At 39.2% G+C, this 22699-nt stretch overlaps 1 protein-coding gene across 1 annotated transcript in view; it reads right to left on the bottom strand.

The window, feature by feature from the left end:
- DCAF4 (DDB1 and CUL4 associated factor 4) overlaps positions 1-21264 on the bottom strand; it is a 693896-nt gene extending 672632 nt beyond the window's left edge. Inside the window, exon 1 of the mRNA XM_044074668.1 lies at positions 21084-21264. The gene's annotated coding sequence lies outside the window, so the exon portion shown is untranslated. The remainder of the gene's footprint in view (positions 1-21083) is intronic.
- Between the last annotated feature and the right edge of the window lie 1435 nt (positions 21265-22699).

Below are 22699 nucleotides of genomic sequence, written 5' to 3'. Positions count from 1 at the left end.
GAGATGGAGATGAACAGGAATAAAACCAGTAACTTGGATATTGACAAATGTGGGATTACAAAGTAACAATTACATTTGTAAAACATGACATAAGAAAATCTGGAAATACTGGACTTTTTTGGACTTTGTTAAACTTGCAGTGGACTCTCAAGCATATGCCCTACTTCATGTTATTAATATTCAGAAAAATACTCAGGAGAAGGAAAAAGGAGAGAGAAAGTTAACCGTAAACAAAGAAAAATCTGGTAAAACCAGCATGACAAAAGAAAATTTGTGTTTTTTCCTCATTCTTGCATAGGGAAATGACTGGGTTAAGGCCCTTATCTTAATCTAATAACAAGTTTTAAGAGAAAGCAAGTAAATGAAAAAAAATATTGAAACATCCAAGGCTTTTTTCTAGTAAACAAATGTATACTTGGCAGTTTTGTGTCTGGTTCTCATATCTCTAGAAGACAATCTTATACAGAGAAATGGTTTGGAGAAAATGTTTTCTGAAAGCATTCAAGTGTTTTCCCACTAAGAGAGCTAGAAGCACAGGCTGGACCATATGTCTTATCATGGATAACCTTTCTTTTAGGTTATCTCAAGTCTGTACGTGTGGCTGTCAGTTTGGAACATTTACTTCTATTAGGAGGGTAAATTTTCAATATACGAAGATGCACATAGTTTTGTGTGCTATTACTAAGTTAACAGGTTTTAGTGGAGGAGTGTTTGCTTTTTTTCTGTTTGAGGGCTTTCAATAAAACAAAAAGTTTTATAAGATGTGACATAGGCTCAAATGGATATAACAAGAAACAACTGTATAAAAGATCAACGTGCCAAACAGTATATGCATGTAACACAAAAGCTGGAATTAGACATTTAACAAAAAAAGCTGCAATACATAAAAGGCGGGAATAACAACTCTTCAAGACAATGATGTAATGTCTTTAAATGTGAATGGTCTCACAGACAAATATAAAAAAGAAAGAGCAGTGAACTATATTAAAAAATGTAGAGTGCAAATAGCTATGCTACAGGAGACACACTTGGAAAGAAATTAACATGTGAATTTGATAAAGAAAGGTTTTCAAGATTGTCATAGGATCACAGGAAGATACTAAGCTAATGGCCCAAGGGCCCTTACAAGCCTAGCCAAATTTAGTCTTGTTACGATGATCAGCACCTATTGCCACTGTCCAAGAGGGACACTGGTGGGACCCCTGGGGTGAATTTATGGTTACCCATCCAATTGCCCAGATTGCATTTGAAGAGGGCCAATGAGGTGCTTTGTTTAATGTGAAGTTGGAGTCTATTCTAAAGGTGTGATAACCTCTGGGAGACAAATCTGTCCCTCCAGGTTCTTACTGATGTCATATACCAGGATACAAGTAACCCGTACATCATTTGACTTGCAGATGTGCAGCATTTCCAATAAGGCAGAGTCACAGATCGCCTCTGAGTTATCTGTATGAAATAGAATAAAGTGATGGTGATTTCAGCTGATCCACATAGGATAGCTGCTGAAGACCTTGAATTTTCCTTGTGAGGAATCTCTATGTTCTCTCCAATTGCTGCAGGTACTTTGAAAGGTACATACCAAAAGGGGAGTTGTACTCAATTATTTGCCTAATGATTAAAGAGTACAGGGAGGTGATAACTACTTCGTTTCTCAAGTCAATGCTCTTACTTATGAGATGAGCCATAAAGAATGCCCTTCTTACTACTGTGGAAACATGGTGATCAAAGGCAAGGCAATGAGTGAGTACTTAGGTTATTGTCAATGATGTGGCAGTTTGTAGGAACATCGCTCTTATTGAAAGGGAAGATAATACATTTTTTTGCATACACTTTGAGGCCATGATTTTGGCACCAGTCATTTGCTTGCATACGACCATCCTGAAGGATGTTAATATCATTTGGAGATTCTATAATGGCACCCAGTTTGCAGTCATCAGCAAACTTTGTCAGCCACAGTACCTTGATTTTAGCTTGCACTTCGGAGAAATAGATTCCAAAGAGTAGAGGTCCCAGGACCGATCCCTGTGGAACGCCACTGGTTACGGGTCTGCTGTTGGAGGTGGATTCCCCTATTTTGACTGTATGGGTTCTATCAGTGAGCCAGTTCACAACCCACCTTATGATATAAGGGTTGATATCTAGCTGGGAGAGTTTGCCAATGATGCCTGAGTGAGGGATAGTATCAAATGCCTTGGATAGGTCTAGGTAGACTTCCCCTTGTCCATGGCCCTGGTGACTGTCTCAAAGAAGTCCACCAGGTTTAGCAGGCATGACCTCCCCTTGACAAATCCAAATTGGGTAGGATCTAGTGTTTGGAGATTACCCATATCTTTGCTGATAAGGTCCATGATGATTTTCTCCATGGCCTTGCAGATAAGGCTAGTCAGGCCAATAGGTCTGTAGTTCCCGGGATCAGAAGAAACACCACCTTTGTGCAAGGGGATAATGGTGGCAGTTTTCCATTCAGCTGGGATGAAGCTGGTGCTTAGAATGTGATTGAACAGAGTACCCAATGCTAATGCTAATTCCTGTTTGAGCCCATGTAGGACGCAGCCTGGGATGTTATCAAGTCCCACTGATGCTGTATTTTTGGCCTTAGAGAGGGCATTTACAACCTGTTCTTTAGACATACAAGGTAGGGGACAGGTGGTAGGGAAGTCATGAGATACGTGTGGTGAGGACAGAGGAGTGAAGCTGACATCAAACCTGGCAGCTAACAGGTTAGCTATGTCCAAAGGTTCAGTGTATCGGTTTGACGCAAATCTGGGCCTTACCTTTTAGGTTACGGATGTAACTAAAGAACGCCTTATGGTTGTCTTTTGTTTAGGAAGCTAAATGGGATTCAAAGTTTACCTTGGAGGACTTCACAAGAAATCTTATTTGCTTATTTAAGCTGAAGAGGGAGTGTCTCCAGTTTAAAGTCTATTCCTCCTTTTAGTTTCTTCTTTTTACTGTACAGCCTGTTAATGGCGGTTGTCCACCCGGCTGGTTTGCTCTTCCTTGAAGAGCTTGTTTTGGTCCTAACAGGTACTGCAGTCAATAGAGTTATACAGGTGCTTGTATAGGGCATTGGTGTAGAGCTCAGCCTAGTTACTGGTTCCATCTGAGGGGGGAGGTGAAGTGAAGCTATTTATACCATCCTGTAAAAGGTTATAATCTACTTTGGAGAAGTTTTTTAGTCTAGTTGCTGCTGGGGGGCGGGGGGCAGATGTGATAGTTAACTTCAAATGAGACTGATCAGATTTCACCAGGGATGAACTCAGAGTGGGGGGTGCTACATTGGTCTCCCATATTTGTAAGCACCAGATCCAGGATGTTGGCACCCCTAGTGAAGGTGTCAACCAGCTGGTCCAGGGGATTGGAGTTGACAAAGTCAAGGAACCTTTCGGCAAGTGAGTTTGAGCATGAGAAATTCACCCAGTCAATGCTAGGTTAGTCAACGTTGCCCAAAACTATAGTGTCCAGACATATCTTGACAGACTCAAGTTGATCCAAATAGGCAGAGTCACAGTGGGTGTCTTGATTCATGGAGATGGTTCTGTAGCTGGCAATGACTGGTACAAGTGTTCAACAAACAGTTAAATGTACCTGAAGTATCTCTAAGGCATCATACTGTTTAACTAATCTGGAGGTGTATTTATCTTTGATAAATATTGATACACCACCTCCTTTAGTTTTCTTGCCTTCCGTTTGTGGTCTGAACATGTGGAAGGAGGTGTAGCATAGTATCGCTGGGGTGCTCTCCACAGCCTTGAACCAGGTCTCCTTGACTGCACAAATGTGTGCTTCCTCCAGGGAGAGGACTGCTTCCAGTGAGTGCAATTTCATGTTAAGACTCCTAGTGTTTAGCAAAATGACCTTGAGGTTTCTTTTGGTTGGCATTTTTACTTCAGGAGTTTTGTCCTTGTGACACTGCCTAAAAAAGGCACAAGGGGGGGTGGCAAGAGCCTTAGCCAGTAGCTGAAATCCCAGGGGTGACAGATGAAGACCATCTCTGGTAAAGCACTGAGGTCATTCAATCATGTCATCCCAGGCTGACAGATACTGGATCCCCTTAGAATGACACCAAAAACTAAGTCAATTATTGAAGTCAGTCATTTTCAGCTTGTATTCAGTTATTCTAGGTGAAGGTAAAATGCTGCTCATGACTAGGGACACACCTGTCAGAGACACACAGTCTGAGAGCTCAGTCATGTCTCTCTTCATATAGTCCAGAGAGGTATGTCTCAAGTCGTTCACACCAACATGGACTATGATGGAGTCATAACAGTACCTGTTGTTGACAGACTTAAGTGCATGTGTGATATGGCAGATCCTGGCACCTGACAATCAGTTGACTGTGACCTTTTCCTTATCCAGCCTGGTGAGAGGAACATCTGTGTGTCTCATGAAGTCACCTATAATTAATATGTTAGGTTTAGTGTTTAGCCTTAAGGACTTGACAGGTGAGAAACTGGTGCATGAGCTATTGTGTATACTGTGTTCTGCAGAGGAAGTATTATGTATAGAGTGCTTGTGTTTGCGTTTGTGAGGTCTCTGGTGTTTAGATAAGTTTCTGGCAAGGACCTGTACATATACAGGTATGTGTGATGTGGATTTGGATGGAGTAGGTGGTAAGGTATGCATGCTGACAACCTGCTCAGTGTTGATGTACTAACTGGCCTGTGAGACAGCATGGATTCAAGGTTTTTAATATTTTTTTAATAATATTAATAACAATACTTAGAAGTAGGGGGTGGTCTGTGTACATGAGGCAATTGCTACACTACCTCAAGATGCCCATGTCAACCAACCTGGCTGGAAAAATTGCAGCAAGTTGTCCATCCATACTGCTAAGTAAATTTATATGGTCAGAAACAGGAATATGGCAGGAAAAGGGGTCACACGTAGGAATACCTAGTGGGAGAGAGATGTTAATACCTCAGAGGCTAGGCTTAGTGCTACACTAGTCAATAGAGCAGGGCCTCAGAAAAGCTCTTCAGGCTGTTATCACAATGGGTGCTCACATAGCTTCACTAGTAATGCCTCTTTGCCCAAAAATGTGATAATGATGAGGACTACACTAATGGGATACAGCTGTATCTAAGGGAAAAGTCGAAATTATCTGTCCGGCTACGGCGAAAAACTGCGCAGCAATGCAAGGTGCTGAGCAATGTGCAGACAAGCAAAAACCCACTCAAAGCTGGGATTTAAATACTAGAAGGTTAAAACCTAAAAAAAACCTTTAAAAATGCTTAAAAGAACCAATGAAGTGCTTACCCCAAGCCCTACACTAGCCCCAGGTATTCAGCGGAATACCTGGGCAAAGAAAAGGAGGAGTACTTGTATTAATTGCAAGAGAAGCTCCAACAGTGATAGAAGAGGAAACAAAAATAATAACGGTAAATTTGTAGCACCTAGGGGCTGCTGTTGAGGGAGGGGGATTACACTGGCATACATTTAGATCACACCAAAAACTGCTATAATGGAGATTCAGAAACTCTGGGAGAAATAATCAGCTTTCAGCAAGAAATATTACTTATAGGTGGGGGTTAGAACAGTGAGGATGTGTCTGGGTGGCCCAGAAGGGAAAATATAACAAAGGAGGGTATATTTTTGAAGAACTTTATGAAAATATTTGGCATAGAAGATGTGAATTCAGTATTAGGAGTTTGGAGTGAACTTACATATTATTCCCCAAGATACAAAAACTGGGCTAAGCTAAAGAGAATTTAGATTTCACTGGGACACGTGCATTTAATTGAAGGTCTAGATATGCACCCAACAACTATTTCAGATTATATGCCAATAATAACTAAACTAAATACACAGGGTAACAAAATGAAAATGAGACACTGGCACTTTCCCACCTATCTGCTGAAAAGAGAGGAATTTAAGAAATGGCTAGTGGAAATTATTCAGGAGCTATTAGAGCAGACAGAAATTCCTTCTGAAAATATAGCTAGAGAGTGGGAAAAAAATTTAAGTGGAGTTTAAAAACAGGGTGTAAATAAAAGAAAGAGAGATATGGTTAAGAAGTAACAAGAATTACTTAGAGGGACTGACAAATGTTTAAGTATTACAAAATGGGGAAACCCCAGAACAAGGGGAGGAGCAACTTCAGAATGCTAAACAGAAAATAAGAGATTACCTTGATAATATGCACAAGCAACTGTTTTTTTTTTTTTTTGATAACTCTAGAGCACAAAAACTTTTAGCACAGTAAATCAGGCAACAGAAAGTAGAAGGGGCTGTTGCCAAGCTTAGGGAGCCTATAACAAGGAAGATAAGAGATCCTGTAGAAGTATTAGAAATATTTCAGACAGTCTATGAAACTTTGTATAAAGCAGAGAAATATGGAATTCAAGAAAAGGTACAAATGGAAACGTTTACAGAAGAATTAAATTTGCCAAGGTTAGAGGTAGATTAGGCTCAATTATACAGGATAGTTGGACACGAGATAAAAATGGTGATGTATAACCAATTTACAGGAAAGTGCCCAGGAATACATGGTATTCCTGTGGAAGTTTGGAAGCTAGGAGGGAAAAAATAATAAAGATCTGGAAGGTTTTGTTTAGCAGTATTTTAAGAGGAGGAGAAGTCCTAATAACCCGGAAGAAGGCAGTGGTAGCTGTAATACCTAAAGAGGGTAAAGATCCATCAGATCCAGCTTCACACAGGCTCACTTCAATATTAAACCATGATAATAAAGTGTTTATATTTACAATGGCTAAAAGAATGGCAAAAGTGATGCCAAAATTGATAGATATGGATTAATGTGATTTTGTGGAAGGAAGGAAGGCAAACATTTGACAACATTAATAGAAAATTGATGATCCAGAGGGAGGCAGAATGTAAGAAAATACCACTGTTGTTGGTAGTGCTTGATGCAAAGAGCAGGGCAGTGGAAACATTTGCATTCCCTGATAAAATTATGAGGTCAGTTAGGAGGATATATGAGGGATTGGAGGCGAAAATTAAAGTTGTGGGGGGGGGGGTCCACTCTGATAATTTCTGCTTGAGCAAAGGAACAAGGCAGGGATGTCCTCTTTCCTCTTTGTTATTTGCATTATATTTAGAACCACAGGAAAAGAAAATCAGGGACTCAGACAGTCAAGGATATAATTGGTATAGTAGTCAAGAAAACCTTGCCCTGTTTGCAGATGACATTATTTTATACCCGAAAAAGCAGAAAAAGGACATTACAGTGTGGTGGAACACTGAGATAGGTTCAAATCTTTTTGGGATGCAAAATTACTGAAGCTAAAACAAAGGCAAGACTGGTAAATTTTGTACCCACACATGAATTGGTTCAGCAACATCCATGTTTATGGGGACATAATAAAAATTAAGTATATTTAGGAGTACAGATTAAAAATAATTCTGGTGTGGCAGCTAAGAATACCTGAGAAAAGACTAAACAAAAGATAATTAAAAAACCTGAGAAAATAGAAGCTCTTGTTATATGGACATGGACAGTAAGATACAAGCAGTTCAAATGTTTTTAGTCCCTTTAGTCTTGAAAACAGTTCACGTATATTTTTATCAACCAGAGGAGAAGTTGTGGAAAGCAATTAATAAAGAGCTGAAGGATTTTGTCTGGGAGAGGAGGACGGCAAGAACAAAGTGTGATGAGCTGATTCTTCCAACAGAACAGGGCGGATTGGGATTACCTGATTTGAAGGGGTATTTCTGTGCAACACAGTCAAGGCTCCTATACATAGCACAAGCAGAAAACTATAATTCAAAGTGGAAAAGGATACTGAAGAAACAGGGGGGAGACTGGGATTCTGGATGCAGACCTTCAAGGAGAATAACAATAATTATACAGAATATTGTATTCATAAAGTAGCATAAAGTATTCTATGAACTAAACCAACACAGGAATGGAGAAAGGACAGTCTGCCGATAGGGATGTCTGCAATTAGGGATACAGGCAACAGGGGGCTGGAATTTATTGGAGAAACTGGCAAAGGAACCACGGTATTGGGAGCAAATAACTAGAGAGGGAAATGTAATAGAATGGGAAGAGGCCAAGAAATTATTTGGACTGCAGGTTAGAAATTGCCTTCCATATCACGGATTGATATCAGAGTATAAGGAAAGAGAAAGAGATGGGGGGGATCATAAACAAAAGACAAGCAGTGGTGGAGGTTTTAGTAGAATCTAGAACATAAGCTGCTGTTAAAAAAGGAATAATTAGTAGACCATATAAAATACTGCATAACTATAACAATCACTCACAGGAGGTTAGAAAGGATTGAGAAGAGAGATTGGATAAGCAGTTCACAAAGAAACAATGGGGGATATATGTATGCCTCTCAAATATGCAACAAAGTCTAAAATTGTAGGTATTTTTATATCCCAAGTAGACTCTCTTCAGGTGGGCAATAAATGTTGGAGGTGTAATGGGGAAGAAACATTTAACTGGGAAAATACTTTCTGGGAATGTAATGAGTTGGCAGACTCTAAAGATTCCCTGCAGACCACTCTGTCAGATATACTGGGTAAGCAAATTGGTGTAACTAAGGAAATTATTTTTTGAGCTATGATACAGAATCGGAATTGCCAAGACATAGTAAAGCCTTGCTTAGTCTAAATTATACTGGCTGCCAAAAAGCAATTACTGGCAAATGGAAATCAAAGTCTAAGCCAACTTTACTAGAAATAGCAAAGATAAAACAATTGGAATTGGGATCGTTGGAAAAGTATAAGAGCAAATTACAAGGGAAAAAATGGAAACTGTGGGAACAATAGAGGCAGAGGAGGAATGAGGATTAAAAGAAGGCAGGATTTGATTGAGCATAGCAAAGGAAATGGTTTTGCTGTTTCCAAGTGTGGATCCTAAAAGAGATCTTAACAGATTGAAGACGCATCTTTTATATTCAAAACCATGCAGCACCTCTTACATAGTTTTCAAGTGAAATAAATGAGCAACTCTACCTATCACTCAAAAATAGATGTTCAGAAAAGTCAGAGAGAAAGATAGGAAAAACTGGGACAGACTGTTATGTTATTTAAAGCTTGCAGTCCAAATTGTGCACCGAGTCTTGCATTTTATCTCAATGAAGTGCTGTTATGCTAGACACCAAGAGGGCTATTAGATAAAGAGACGTGGGAAGAGACATACCCTTGTTCATCTCGTCTCTAGCTTACTTGTATATGCAAACTACAAGGGCTAAGAACTACCATGGAAGTATAAGGCTAGGCTTCTTACGATCCTCACAGATAAATAGTCTAGTAAGTACATATGAACCTAAGAGATACCTTTTATATGTGTTTTAGAGCATTACACCAATTTGCAAGCAAGAATAAAAGTAGTAATGTCAATCATACGAGAACATATGGAGATAATACAAGCAGCCAATAAGGAGTTTACAATAGAAATGTTCGGTGTAGGGAACTGTATCTAGGAGCCACAAAGAAACGCCACAGCTATGGTACCCAAAAACATCACAGAACACTCAGAGGAAAAAGTAAACCAAAATTTCATTACAATCATTAAGTGCTTTCTTCAGAATAACAGATACACTTCTAAAGCCAGTATTTATACAGAATTCAAACAATTCATTAAAGCAGAATTTTTTACATCACTTCCTGTTACTTTCCCTCTAAAAAACTTAAAGTGATAGACCACTACTTTCTAATGTACTGGATACAATTTACTACACGAGTTAAAAAATAAAATTTAAGAATCCTACCTATTCCAAAATAGTCAAGAATTTTACATTAAATTGTATAAAAAAATATAAATATATACGTATATAACCTTGCATATTTTGCAGAAAAGTTAATTCTCCCAAAAACCTATCAAATAAGAACCCTGTTACAAAACTAGAAACACAGTAACTCACAACAACATCATTCCTTCAATCAGCTCTTACAACTTTGCTGTTCTCATTTTCAGAACCAGAGCTAGGGAGATCTGGTCATACAGACCTGATGGAACATTTGCATTAGGTAGCAACTGCCATACCAGTTCCCAATATTCCAATAATGTCTTACCATTGCCCCCCACGGGGGTTAGGATCTACTTTTTCTAATGCCCAAAAATAAAAATCTACTCCAAGCATATCTAACTAAAAGGTCCATAAAGGGCATTGGTTTCAGTCTTTTTCCTGACATCGTACATATTCTCATATATTCTATTTTTGAGGGCACATTCAGTTTTCCCCAAATAAAAGGAGAAGAATGCTAAGTAAACAGCTAAATACACGACCCTCTTGGTGGAACAATTAAAATACCTGTTCCCCCCTGAAAGTTTCCCCTATACTGGGAAGAAACAGTTCTCCACAATGTGCCATACATGCGACTGGTGGCACATACCACATTTGTATGAGCCTTTTAGAATACAGTTGTCAGTGAAAACTTTCTCATGATCCCTTTTTCAACAAGATTTTTAATTTTAACACCTCTTTTATATGTGTATAGGGGAAGTCTGGAGAAAATCTAGTAAGCCATTAGGCATGGTTGTTGGTGATTAACTATAACTAATAAAACAAGTCCTAGTTTTAATCCGTATGACTGAAAGCAAGTTTCTGGTGAACTGCAAGAAACATATGAAGAAATTAAAGATGGAATGATGTAGACTACTAAATTAGACAAGTTGGGAAGAGGTATACAGAACAAATTTGTGATATAAATATCCTACAACCCTGGAAGAAGGCATGACTACTATAAGCACAATGGCTGAAGGTCAGGCAACAAAAAGAGGAAAACAGATGTTATCTATACCCAGGCTTACAGTGGACAACACCCTTTCAAAGCCCAAGAGGCAGGAAGCCCAAAGTTCCTTTTGAGGAACAAAGAATCCTTTTCTGAGTCACCTGGAATGGCAACTTATCAAACAGCACAAAGAAACAGTCTCAGGACAGAAAGTTAATCATAGGCCATGCAGTGTACTTGAAGCCTAGAAATAGGTGGCCTGAGAGGAGATCCAAAACATTTTGAAACTGGGGGTAACAGAATAATCAGCTACTGGCTGGGAAAAATCCCAAACCAGACAGTACTGCCAACTTTTGCAATGTCATCAGGAGACTCTAAATTATCTCCAAACTTACTCTATTCCTACAGTAAACAGGTTGGTAGAGTAGCTAGGAAAGTCAGGGATCTTATGAAGGGATAGTGGCAGATCTCCTTAACCAACAAGGCTAAAAAGAAAATTTGTTCCCACCAGCGGATGGCTTGTTTCAGTATGCTGTCCTTCCCTTTGGCCTTCACGGGACTCTAGACACATTTAAAACATTAACAGGCAGTGTACTGAAACCTTACCATTCCTGCACTGTGGTCTATTCGGCCTCAAACAGATGCCCTACGCAGACCGTCTCAAAAAACTCCAGCTTTACTCCGTCGCATATTGCCTACTCAGAGGTGATCTCTGCCTAACATACAAAGCTATGTCAAACCCAGAGCTGTTGGACATGCTCCACTTAAAGAAATCCCAGTCCCTCTGAGCTACACGCTCTAGGGACCTAAACCTTGTCACCACAATAAACAGAACATGCCGGAGGGATAGATTCCTGTCGCAGAGACTTCCCATACTCTGTAATAAATACCTATCTATATCAAACAAAGCTCCTCATTAGCACTCTTCAAGAAAAATCTTGATGATTGGATGGGAAATAGGAAATTCACCCCAGGGATCACCTCTGTGGCTCTGTTCAACAGTGGCACAGGAAACTAATTTTCTTGGGTGGCAAAAGCCAGGGTACCTTTTTGGCTGGGCTTGTATAGGCCCCAGGGCCGATAGCCTAGTACATACCTATGATGTAGTTATCCACTCAAAGACTGACAGTCATAGCTTCCCATGGTACAAATGGTGCTGGATTACCTGAGGCAAGCATGAGCTCACAGTAAATGCTCCAAAGTGCAGGGTGGGGATGACAAGAGTTGACATATTTCACTTAAGTCATTGGGATGGGGTTAATCCCTGAATGAAAAAAAATACAGGCTATAAAAGAAAAATGCAAGTGAGACTGTTTTGTGTGTCTTACAGGGTAATATACAAAGTTTATCCACAAATTTACATCTACAGCCCATCCCCTTACAAAACCCAACCAAATGGAATCTGCCTAAATGGGTAACTTGGACAATGGAAACTAAGAAAGCTTTTACAAAACTTAAACAAAACGTTAATGCTCTCATCCGCTTCTGCTGCCCACTGGCTTCCCTAAACCATTCAAAATCTATACAGATGCTTCAGCGGTAAGGCTGGGAACAGTCTTAGTTCAGAAAATAGGAAACACCAACCTGTTTGCTATTGAGGCAGAAAACTAAACAAGGCAAAGACCAGATATTCTATGATAAAGAAAGAAAGAATGCCTGACTATAACGTGAACTCTAGGATCCCTACTCTGTTTTCTTCTAGGCAGGATATGTATGTATTTATTTATTCATTCGTTTGCTTGCATTGATAAGGTTGTTCCCACTAGGCATTGGCTTCTTTTCAGGGGAAACCTGAGGTGCCATTTATAATGACTGTGGGAAACCTGGCTAGGACACTAAGGAAATTCCCCTACTCCTCTTTTGATAAGTATTAACCACCAACTCAGTTAGATGAGGTCTCTGTTTTACATGTCATCTGAAGGATAGAATACTCAGGAAAGTGTAGCACCCTCTAATGCTGCATTGCAATGTCAATTATGGAAAATTAATCTAATCACCTGGCATGACAACAGAACACACAACTTTCTGATCTTACAGCACCAAGTGCGAGTGTGTTACCTGTTAAGCCACTGACTTAGCTGCTGATTCAACTCTAGAATGATTGTTTCAGCAGAATGACGGTGACAAACTCTGCTGGTGTGCCCTGGCACTGCATTTACTCCATTTCAGCATCCAACACAGTGTTAGTGTTCGACAACAATTCATATGGTCATCCAAAGGACCCACCAGCCAGCATGAAACTGATGTGATATCAGTAACATAATGTAGTGGTTCCACCAGTCCAAAGCCCAGCACAGACATAAAACATACACTTAGTATGGTTTTTAGTGTGAGACAGTGCTATAAGGAAAGTAGAAACATGCAAATAAAACACTACAAATTGGAGTGTAAAGAAAATAAAAATTACATTTTATTTCTCCCTGTTTCCTTGGCAAGAAAAGCCTATGAAGGAAGTAAACCAAACAACTTCACATTACTTCATTTTTAATACACTCTGTAACTAATTAAATGTGTTCGATTAAAATAAATCAGTTCATAAAGGTATGAGAACACCAAACAACATTGGTTAAACAAATTAACATTAGTGAAGAGATACTGTTTAATACTCACAAGAAATACAACTGATCTGCGTCCACATTTAAACCATTAGGTTGTAATGTATCATACCTTAAGCTTAAATATGTTTCAGGTTTATTTAATAAATCACACTTACTGCACCTCTGTGCTTTTATTGTCCTTAAAGCAAAAAAAAAAAAATCAGGAGATAAAACATGAGGGGCACAGATTGGTTGTTTTTATTGTGATATTCCCTTCAAAGGCTTTTTTGCTGAGGCACCTGGGAGAAATAAAGTGTTGTTTTATTTCCTTTATACTCCAGGTAGTGGTGTTTTATTTGAATTTTATTGAACTATAGTGTACCATGTCCCTTTACAAACATTACTTGAGGGAAAGGTATTTAAACCCAGGTCTTGAATAACATGGCAGAAGTTGTAAAGCTGTTATAGCAAGAATCTAAAGAATATTTGAGGAAGGAGAAATGAACCAAGGTTGCAGCACTAAGATCTCCAATGGCAATCTACCTGGAGTAACTGTAAGCACTCATGAAAAAGCGGGCAATACAGACTTTTTTAATTTTACCCAAGACTGTTAGCAAATATTTCTCTGTTTTTCTATGGTATGTGGGCATTTATCACCACTGGAATTATTCTGCTTGTACTCAAGGGGAATGCTGCCATTAATTCAGCTAACAGACTAAACTACCTATTTTAGCACACTTTTGTCTGTGCTAATGCTTTATTGTATTTTTCATGGCCAAGTTAGTTTCAGTTTATGTCTGGACAATAAAACTACTCATTTGCAAAATCTTGTATAGTATTTTAACCTGTGGACACTCCACAAGATCCACAGAAATGTACATATGTGTGCACGGGTCTACTTCATAACATTGAAGTTTCATAATATTGAATTTCATAACATTGAGACCATAACATCGAAAATTCAAAACACTGAAAACCCAAAACATTGAAAACTCAGACCTTTGAAAGTCTGCTTCTTAACATTGAAGACTATATTGCACAAGTAAATAAGATCCCCTCCACCTACACCACCACCTAACTAACAAACACACTTTCTACTACATTTCTGCAGGTGGGCAAGCCCCCCTGCAACCCCATGCCCCCCATACCCCCTGTAAATTAAATATACCAACTCCAAGATCACACTAATGTGGAAAAAAGATAAATTCCTAACCTCAGTGTATGTAGAGAAACGTAGTAGAAAGTGTGTTTATTAGTTAGGTGGTGTGGTGGAGAGGATGTTACTTACATATGCACTGTAGTTTTCAATGTTACTGAAGCACACTTTCAATGTTCTGAGTTTTCAGTGTTTTGGGATTTAGACGTTTTGGTCTCAATGTTATGAAAATCAACGTTACGAAATTTCAATGTTATGAAGTAGACCCATGCGCACGCATGTACGTGTGTGTGTGTGTGTGTGTGTGTGTGTGTGTGTGTGTGTGTGTGTGTGTCTATGTGTGTGTTAAATCCTCTCCTGCATCATTATTTGCAAGTGATATAAAATTAGCAGGCACACTGTTCTGTTGAAGTTTTAAGAGATCTTGGCTAGGGTCAGTTTAAAAAAGTTAGCAAAGAATTCCTTTGCAAACAGTGAATAACATCAGTTAATTAGTGGGAGAAGCTAAGAAACAGCATTGCTCTTTGTTAGAAATATCTCTCTTTAGCTGAAGTGTTTGTTTGGTCTGCTTGCTGTACTCTGCCTGAATATTGCTGATCTCTGACTGCATTTTATTTTTCCTCCCACCTGCAAAATTGTTGTTGTGTTCTTAAATTTGGTGGCTTTTGAGTTGCCCGCCCCTACTATAAATCTGATTTTGGACATTCCTCCCAGTCCCATCTCATCAGCTCATTCTACTGAGTACAGAGAGATCATGTGGGACCCCCCCAACCCTTAATTTCTCAATGTTGAATTATCTTCTGTTTCCTCCCTTCCCACTTAACCAAAAAAAAAATTGTGCTTTAATCTCTAATTGTGTTTCTTCCTACTGTATTACTTTATTGCTTTTTCTTATAAGTGTTCAATTTCATTTATTCTGCTGCATTTATTACTGCTTGTTTCAGTGGCCCAGTTAAATTGTAACTGTTATTCTAAGCCTTTTGGTTTAAGCACTCTGGCTTCAGGCCAGTTATTTTACATTAAGAAGGTTTGTGGTCTACACTCTTATGGGAGGAGAGGGTAGCTTCTGCCCTTCTGGATGGGATTTGCTGGTTGATGGCTTATTGTGCCTGCTTATTTCAATTGTTTTTTTTTTTTCTAAAATTAGTGCACTTTGTTTGCTGTAGCATAGACTAGATTCAGACCTGCTGAATCTAGCTCTGTTTGTATAACTTGAGTTGTAAAGCAAGCCATTTTTTGTTGGAGAGGGTTCCCTGCATCCTAGTGGCTGGAGTGTGCAGTTAGAACTAGTCTGATTGAAGGCTGCTGGAACAGGGCTCAGTTTTGAGCTTTTTTATTGGTTACTTTATTTAAACCAATTTGCTCTCATTTGCTACATAATCACTTCCAAGCCATCTGATGATCTCTGCAAACATTAAGTAGAAGTTTTCACTGTATAGTGTACTTTTGAACTGCACTGTTACCATATCACTGCTTATTTCAACTGTTTTTTTTTTCTGAAATTGTTGCACTTTGTTTACTGTAGCATAAATTAGATTCAGACTTTCTGAATCTAGTTCTGTTTGTATAACTTGAGCACTAAACCAGACCATCTTTTGTTGGAGAGGGTTCCCCTGCACCCTAGTGGCAGGAGTGTGCAGTTAGAACTCATCCAATTGAAGGTTGCTGGAACAGGGCCCAGTTGAGGTTTTTATTGGTTAACTTGTTTAGATCAGTTTGTGCTCATTTGCTACATACCACCGTGTTTGTGCATCGTGCACTGCTGCAAAGAGGTGGGCACCGTTGGTGGTTATAGACGCAAACACTTTTGCCTACAACTTTTCCCTTGGTACTCTGCTGGTGCACCATCTGTGAGTTCTCATGCTTGTCCCTCACTGACAGGTGATACAGTCAGTGAAGCTCCTGAGGTACCAACACAGATCCTACCCACTAGCCCTTCATATTTTTTTCCACTTCTCCTGTCCTCTCTCTGTTTCCAAACACATCAACTTATCTAGCATTATAGATGGACAATTTCCCACAGTTTCTCCAGCCAGCCTGATTGACATGGGCATCCTGAGGCAATGTAGCAATTGCCTCATGTACACTGACAACCCACTTCTTCTAGTCCACACAAATTAATTATGTGAGAGATGCATCTATAATAGAACCTAGAATCCAGGTTCTCTCTCTCACCAGTCAGTCCATCTGATACTAAGCAGGTTGTCAGCATGCACAGCTCACCTCCTGCACCTACCAAACCAACATCACATAAACCTACATATGCAGAGGCCCTTACAAGAAGCTTACCTAAACATCAGTGACCTTCCAAACACAAACAAAAGTACATTTCACATAATACATCTGCTACAAAACATAATGCACATAATATATCATACACTAGTGTCTCACCAGTCAAGCCTCTAAGGCATAACAAAAAAACAAACATCTTAGTCATAGGTGACTCAATTGTGAGAAACACAGATGTCCCCCTCAACGGGTTGAATAAGGAAAAGGTCATGGTCCCAGGGGGGAAAAAAAAAAATCGCTGTTCCACAAAAAAATAAATAAATAAATAAAAACAAAAACATCAAAACATTGCATAAAGTGGGGGGCTGTGCCCCCACACCCCCCTCTACTTAAATATACCAACTCCGAGATCGCACTACAGTGACGAAAACGGCAAAGTAACGGAGGCGGCCAAGCGATTTCTTTCCCAGGGAAAGAAATCGCTTATATGCAGTTTCGCTATTTTGCTGTTTCATGCTTTTAAGTTCGATCAAGACGCATTCGAAGGATTGCATCTTTGATCATATAATAGGAACCCAACAACCACACTAAAAAATGTCTCCAATTCCAATTACAACCTCTTACGTGACAGCATAAACAGTTTCATAGCCCCTCCTCCATTAATGGGACAGACACCTATGCCAAGGTATACACCAATGCTTTATACAAGCACTTGTATAATTGTATTGACTCTGCTGTACCTGACAGAACCAAAGCAAGATCTTCAAGAAAAAACAAACCTGCCTGATGGACAACTGTCATTAACAGGCTATACAATAGGAGAAAGAAATTGTTAAGAGCAGGAAGAAACGGTCTCAAAACTGGAAACACTCAATCCTCAACTTAAACAAGCAAACAAAACTCCTAGTGAAGTCCTCTAAAGCTAATTATGAATCCAAATTAGCTTCCCTAACTAAGGATAACCACAAGGGGTTCTTTAGTTACATCCGTAACTTCAAAGGTAATGTCCAGATTTGAGCCGAATTCTTAGTTAATGGTACTATATATATAGAACCTGTGGATATAGCAAACCTGCTGGCTGACAGGTTCAGTAAAAACATCACTCCCCTGTCCTTGCCATCTATAACCCAAAGCATCCCAAACATGTTTCCACCACCTAGTATCTCTGAGAAGTAGGTCATAAAGGCTCTCTCCAAGGCCAAAAACACAGCCTCTGTGGTACCAGACAACATCCCAGGCTGTGTTCTGCATGGGTTAAAACAAGAACTAGCATTAGCATTGTGAATGGTTTTCAATCACAGCCTAAGCACTGGCTTTGTCACAGTGGAATGGAAAACAGCTACCATCATCCCTTTGCAAAAAAGGGGGTGCATCCATGGATCCCAGGAACTACAGACCCATTAGACTGACCAGCCTTACCTGCAAGACCGTGGACAATTGTACAATCATGGACCATATTAACAAAGATGTAGGAAATCTCCAAATTCTTGACTCCACCCAGTTTGGCTTTGTCAAGGGGTGAACATGCCTGTTAACCTTGGTGGACTTCTTAGAGTCAATCACCAAAGCCCTAGATGAGGGCAAATAAGTGCATACAGCCTACCTAGACTTAGCCAAGGCTTTTGACACAATCCCCCACTCAGGCATCATTGATATACTCACCCAGCTGGGTATCAACCCATATATTGTCAGGTGGGTTGCAAACTGGCTCACTGATGGAACTCATACAGTCAAAATAGGGAACTCCAACTCCTCCAGGAGACCCATAACCAGTGGTGTTCCACAGGGATCGGTTCTGGGACCCCTACTGTTCGGAATCTACTTATTTGAAGTACAGGCTAAAACTAAAGGACTGTGGCTGACAACCTAGGAGTGATCACTGAAACCCCTGGAGATGTCAATATCCTGCAAGAAGGTCTTACGCAGACTAGTGACTGGTGCCAAAGTCATGGTCTTAAACTTAATGCAAAAAAATGCATTATCATCCCGTTCAGCAAGGGTAATGTTCCTGCAAACTACCACATCAACAGCAATACCCTAAGCACAAAATCAGTAGTGGGAGATCTGGGCACACAAGTTGACAGCAACCTTAACTTCGATCACCATGTCTCCACAGTGGTAAGAAGGGCATTTATATCGCTCATCTCATAGGTAAGGGCAGTACCTCCAGGAAAAAAGAGGTTTTAACTCCCCTGTACTCTTCCCTCCTCAGGCCAATAACAGAGTATAACATTCCCTTTGGTAAGTTCCTTTCCAAGTATCTGCAGCAACTGGAGAGACCACAAAAGTTCCTCACGAAGAAAATTCAGAGCCTTCAAGATCTGTTTTACGTGAACAGACTGAAATCATTGTCACATTACTTTGTGTCATACAGGCGACCTTTGTCTTGAATACAGAGTAATCTCTGACCCAGATTTGATAGAAATGGTACACATTCACAAGTCAAATGGCATACGGGTCACTCGCTCAAACGACCTTAACCTGGTATGTGACATCAACAGAACCTGCTGGAGAGACCGATTTGTCTCACAGAGGTTGCCTCACCTTTGGAAAAAGTTTCCTATTCATGTTAAACAAAGCCCCTCATTGGCCCTATTTAAGCACAATTTGGATGACTGGATGGGTAACCAGAAATTCACCCCAGGGGTTCCACCTGTGTCCCTCTTGAACAGGGGAAATAGGTGCTGATTTTACTGTCTTCTTGAACCAGACACCCTTGGGAACATGGGTTAAACTTGGCTAGCCTTGTAAGGGCGCTGGGGACGTTAGCCTACTAGCATCCTATGATCCAAGCAAGAATGAAGCATTGTTATTCTTGCGAAAAATGTTTGGCACAGCATGGGTACTAAAGTTGTACAATCAATTAAATACACTTTGGCTGCTACAAAACTTCATCATACACATTCTGCAGATGTGTAATGCATTCACCAAGTATATAAAACTTTAAATGATGCACACATAAAACTCACAATTTCTCATTAAAGCAAGGCATTTCCTCCAGAACTGGATTTCTTTATTTCTGTGTTTAAAAACAAAAGACCTCTGCATGCACTATAGCTGCAAAGTCATGCACAGCAGAATCCAGCATATTTAGCAGTAACTCTCCATTTCTAAATATACACAATGTGATTGTTAAACTGGTTTAACTGTTGTGTATATTTATCCTAACTCCACCCTGTGGTGGTTACGTGCCCATCCATGGCACGAAATTACTGCCTATACGTCCACCATGCCTATGCATGCACGCTCTACCATCACTGACCTGTTTAGCCACAGACCACCCCTTTCCTTACTTTCTGCAGTGTTCAGAGAGGTCTTTTAATGCAATGACATCAGCCACAACCACAAATAACTGCATCCTCAAAACTCAGTATTTGCTCTCTGACTGACTGACAAGTTACACTTTGAATTTCCAAGACTGATAAATATTTACAGGTCATTTTTCTGACTCTATGAACCTAGAGTATGGAACTCAATCCCTACCCAGATAGGAACCAGTATTATACAGGAACAATTAACAGGCTCAATTCTAAAATCACAAGCAAACTTCAGTACTTGTGCTCATAAACAGATAACTTTTTCTGTCTCTCAAACACACACATACATCACGCCAAACAAAATAAAATTAAGTAGCGTATTTCACCACATCAAAAACTATTCAATATCTGTATTTTCAATTTAACGTCTTAACACTATAAAATAGCTTTCATTCTGCTCAGATATATTGGTTAATCTCCTATGTTAAAATGTTTCTGATGCCACAAAAAGGACAATATACCTAGCTCTTGTCACATGTTTTCCATATTGACTCCATCAATGTAAGATGTCACTATGCCACATTGAACTTTGATACTGCATTTACAGGCATATCCAGTATTGGGCAATTTCTGTCTAGACTATCTAAAGAACAGCAATAAATAAGCTATAGGCACTCTTGCAAATTAAATAATGTCCTATTAACATAAACATTTACCTTATAGCAGAAACACCTTCACAGATTCTCAAACATCTGCAAATAATGTGGCATGTAACGCCAAAATATATTCCTAACAAACAATGCAGACATATTTTGCGGTTAGCAAATTAAACATTTAAAATGGAACATGCAAAGAAAATAAGAGTAAGAAAAGATGCAAGGGCTATCTTTTTAACAGCTAGCAGACACACAACACAAGTAAACCTTAAACAGATGTTTTTTGTAATATATATTTAAATAAGCATCAATTTTAAGAAATGTGTTAATGTGCTGTATTTCTCCTGGGCTTTAACTGAGCAGAGCTCTTTGTAATCCAAGTATTAAACTGTTTTGTGCTTCTTACAACACATTTTAGATACACCAAGCTTTAAATTCAAAATCAATACATTTCTAGTAAGCTTACACAAACATTCATTAAATTTAACAAAAGCAAACCCCCACAATCTCCTGCTCACACAGATCACTAGACTTCAAAGTAACCTGCACTTAAACTTGTAGATTTCTTTGTAGGAGATGTACATCTTATTGGAGAAACTGTTACCTGATATCTTTTGCATATGTAGTTGTAGTTTCTTCTGAGTGCCAACAGTCATAGTTCTAGATAAATGCAGCTTGGAAAAAGAAAATTATAGCCATCTGAAAAACGTAGTTGCTCTTCCTCCTAAAATCCAGAACAGGATGTTTGCCTACTGAATATGATAGTGTTACACTAAACTAAGTCCTACCAGTAAACTACATCTATAACATTTAGGTCCTGTGTAAAATGGAAATATTCCTTTGCTGTACATTATTGTTTTATAGTCTTTGAGTTTTGACAGTGCTGTATTGCAGATTTCCTGGGAAATTATGAACAGTGCCATGTAGTGAAATGTTTACATAACTTTAGAAAATGTTTATTTTCCCCTAATAACATCAAGGACAGTATTTAAATGAATAATATTTTGACAGTTCAAAGCACTTGTTGGGAAAAAAGTTACATAAATACTATACATCAACAGGTTAACCCTATAACAGTAAAGTATGATGCAGTTTTTGTACTGTGAATTTCAATGCACTCACCATTATTAAATTTACAAAAAAAAGTACTGAATATTAACAAAAGATCAAATAAAAAAATGCAAAACATAAGGTAATGCATTGAAGAACAGCATGGTAAAGTATAGTCCATAATGCTACACAGTAAATGCCATTAGGTAGACAGTATGGTCGCTTCTTGACTGAAAGCTAAGTATCTATAACCCCTCATCAGATAAAGAGTATTTATATTTGTGTGTGTGTGTGTGTGTGTGTGTGTGTGTGTGTGTGTGTGTGTGTGTGTGTGTGTGTGTGTGTGTGTGTGTGTGTGTGTGTGTGTGCACGTGGATGTAAATGCATGTATGTGTCTACATGCACATGCCAAAGGGGGGCAGCATTATGGGATTTATGCTATAAACAGGACTTTGGGATAGCATAGTGCAGGGGTTTAAAATTATGAACTGTTAGTAAGATGCTTTCTGTAGTTCAGGGTTTGATTCTCTCAATCTCTATTTGTCTAGTGTGTGACTCTGAGCAAGTCATTTAACCACATTGCTCCCAGGGTGTGTGTGTACTCTTCCCTGATTACTAAAAGGAAAAAATATATTAGGCAACCAGTGTGAAACTGTGGCATAGATGGTGTAATACATTTTTTGATGGAACAGAAAGAACACCTAAGAAATGTACTTTAAAGTTGTTTTTTTTTTTTTTTTTTTTTGCCTTTAATCTCCTCATGGGACTTAATTGGGTCCTTCCCCACTGTAATGGGTGAGAGGTCCTCTACTGCTCACCCCCATTACCTCCCTAGCCAGCTCATATAGGTTTAGACTATCAGTCAGACTGGATTATATGAAACATAGTCAGAGCCAAATTTTCTAGGCAATTGCTACAGAATTTTTGTACAGCTACAAGTAGCACACCTCCTTAAGAAAGCCCTGAATACAGGACATTGCAATAATCTAGCTGGAAACTTATTAAAGACATGCACCAGAACAGGTGGGTTCCACAGGCATCAGAAAATGACAAATCTGTGTGAAGTTCAATGGATAAAAGTAGTTTTTACTGTCTGTTCAGCATAGTTTGAAAAATATGGATTGCTATTAAACACCACACTCACACTCCTCAGCCTTTCCCACAGCTTGG

This window comes from Protopterus annectens, chromosome 6.part0, assembly GCF_019279795.1.
Source record: "Protopterus annectens isolate FY-2018-M chromosome 6.part0, PAN1.0, whole genome shotgun sequence".
Classification (NCBI taxonomy): domain Eukaryota; kingdom Metazoa; phylum Chordata; order Ceratodontiformes; family Protopteridae; genus Protopterus; species Protopterus annectens.
The sequence above is the reverse complement of the archived record's forward strand: the minus strand, read 5'-3'. Positions and strand labels throughout refer to the sequence as shown.